The sequence below is a fragment of the Rattus rattus genome, chromosome 14, assembly GCF_011064425.1.
Source record: "Rattus rattus isolate New Zealand chromosome 14, Rrattus_CSIRO_v1, whole genome shotgun sequence".
Lineage (NCBI taxonomy): Eukaryota > Metazoa > Chordata > Mammalia > Rodentia > Muridae > Rattus > Rattus rattus.
Genome location: NC_046167.1, coordinates 38359097 through 38362222, shown reverse-complemented (window position 1 = coordinate 38362222; position 3126 = coordinate 38359097).

Sequence of the window (3126 nt, the reverse complement as noted above, 5' to 3'; positions counted from 1 at the left end):
TCCTGCTCCGCTGCTCCACCCCCAGCTTCTCCTGCTAAAGCGATTACATCATCTCCGCCACTCCACAGCCAAGGGCTATAGTTCTGCATTTCCCCCAAAGTCCCTCTTTTTTTTTTTTTTTTTTTTTTTTTCTTTTTGCTTGTCTTTTTTCTTCAGATCAAGAAAAGGAGCGTCTTGCTTTCAGTCATTTGGGACTCTGCATATAAGACGGTGCAGAGGAGACTTTGAGGAATCTCTTTGCTAAAGTTTCTCTAAGTACAGAGTTAGAGCAATATGACCCTGTTGTTGCCCTTTAATTTTGAAACATTTGTTTTTCCTTTCCTGTAGGGGGCGAGAGAGACGCCTGAGTAGTGAGGGTGGTGTGGAGCTGGGAAAGCCTAGCACTGTAGGTGTTGGAACTATTTATATAAGCCTCTCCCGGCCCGCCCCGAGTTGTGCGGAGTTTGTTATTGTTGTTGCGACTGATGTTGTCTTGTGGCCACTGGACTTAGTTCTGGCTCAAGTTTTTACCAGGCATTTGGTTTGTGCCTGCTCCAGAACTTGGAACTGCCCAGAGTTGCAAGAGCATCTTTGTGTTGGAGAAGTTTCTCTACTCTCTGCTTTCTCTAAAATACTAATTTCTGAGCCCAACATGACTGGAAAACTGAAGAAAACAAAGGTAACTTGAGACGCCCCATGCTGAAAGATTTTTCCTAATCCAACATCGTGATCGTTGATAAATTGCAGATTATTTTTACTTGACTAAGAATTCACCAGCGTTGGAAAGCAAGTTTACTTTCCTCTTCTTTGCATTAGAAAGAGACAGGAAAATCAAGGCTGATTCACAAAAAGAGTTGCTACTGTTGCAAATTTATACCACATGTCTGCCAATCAGACAGCAAGACTTCTGGTATAAATTTGCTGTCATAATAAGAAAACAAGTTCTCTGAATGGTTAATCTTTAAAGGTATGGTTGAGTTTGAAACCTGGGTTTAAGGAAATTCTTTTCCCTCTCTAAAACTGAGACATACAATTTAGCTTAGGCATGAATCTGACTGAGGATTAAAGCAGCTGCTCAAAATGGAACAAAACAAAACTAAACACAACTGTTTTTATTGTCTTTATTGCATAAGGTGTAGAGACAAACACTATGAAAATGTTAACGCTCATAAGAGGTCTGATACTATTTAGCATCTGCCTAGAGTACCTATCTATCCAGACCAATCAAAAAGGGTATTCTGCTTTCCCACAGAATAAGTCTTAAGTCCAAAGATGCCAAACCATGGTAAAAAATCATTAAACAGAATAGGTGGCCCAAAAGACAACTCATGCCTTCTCCAGTAGTGAAATCCCAAGTGTAATCTAAATCCCCCCACTCAGAAAAAAAATCAAATTAACTTTCTAATGAGAACAAAGAGACAGAAAGACAGAGAGAGAGACAGACAGACAGACAGACAGACAGACAGACCAAGCAAAACTTCCCACCACTTTCCTCCAAGCTAAAGTAGATGAGACCCTAGGTTCAACCCGGCACTAAAAGAAATCAAGAAAAAACTAAAAGAAGGAAAATGTTAAGACAGGCATTTGGAACAGAGGGGTAGAGCCCATTGATGAGCTCTCCCCAAGTTCATAATTAGCCTGAGTAAGTTGTCTTCATTGTTGTCTGTAACCCTACCTATCAGGCCCACAGACAGTCTGTCTGCCCTGTGTTTCATAGACTGTTACACAGAGCTGAGGGACTCAGGAAATTCTTGTCGATTGTCCTTCCTCTTTCAGCCCTTCAAAAAGGCTTCCAGCTTTAGCACTAAAGCCATTGTCCTCTAGCCGAGTGCTTCTCTGGGGTTAGTCTCCTTGTCCCTTCTTCTCTCCCCTGCTATATGCAGACTGCTCTCAAGATTTTGACCCCAGATCTCACCTCACTGGTCACTCTCCAGTCTACTCCGGGTTTCCTAAGTCTTGAAACTTTTGAAACTTAGGGCTGAAGAGTTCCTTGGCAAATATCCCCTGGAGAGACGGGGCAAGAACACACATCCCCATCCTCTTTAGTGACCATCTGTATGCCTGTGGCTTCCCAATCTAAGATCAGTGCTTTGTACCCAAGTCATAGTTGTACAGAACTGTCTTTGGTTATCCCTACTCGGATAGTCCCCAGATATCTCAAAGGCAACTAGCCTAACTAGAATTTACCTTCCTTCCTTCCTTCCTTCCTTCCTTCCTTCCTTCCTTCCTTCCTTCCTTCCTCAGACAGAAAACTCATTTACCCAAATCAGAAATCCCTGCCTCCAACTTCAATCGTCTATTTTCAAGCTCCATTCCACCCTACCCATCCCCATTGCCTTCGCTCAGCCAGGCTCTATTGTCCTGCATATTGTCCTGTGCTGCCCAAGTGAGCTTTCTAATGTACATCCCTTAAGGGGTTCCTCCCTGACTTTTTGTGGGCTGGTGGTTCCCACAGCCCTTGATATTAATAACAAAACACTTAACAGCTTTTAAGGCCCTGAAGGATCAGGCTCCAGATTGGCTTTCAGATACTTGATTGAACTCCAATCCTGGACAGTGTTCTCTTTACCTCACACAGGAATGCCCAAACCATTTCCCTCTGGCTCATGCTCCTTCATATTTGATATTGAGTGTAAATGTAAATAACATTGTAAAGCAAGGGTCTTTAAAACATTGCCTCATCTGGTCTTGTTTCTATATTATTAATCCTAACATTATTTACACACACACAGACACACACACACACACACACACGTTTTACTAATGTAAATCCCTAAGTACACATGTACATGTACACATGAAAGTGGCATGTTGGGATAGAGAGGAATCTCACTGAATTGTGACATAGCGACAACGTAAAGGCCTGAGATTGGGAACAGCACAGCGAACAGAAAAGAAAGAAAAAAAAGGTCACAATTTTCCCAAGGAACAAATTACAGCAGCTAGAGAACATGCCACACTTCTGCTTTGCTCCTGTCCTCCATGAAATCACCCCCACTGAAGTGTTGTAGTCCTTGGAGAAAGGAGTCCCTTCTCGGGGCATTCGCCCATTAATCCCAAACACTTTATATCGCGATGCCCTTCAAGATGCTGGTGGCATCACTGCCGCTGCGTTTCCTGTTGGCAGCAGAGAGCAGGAAAAACAAG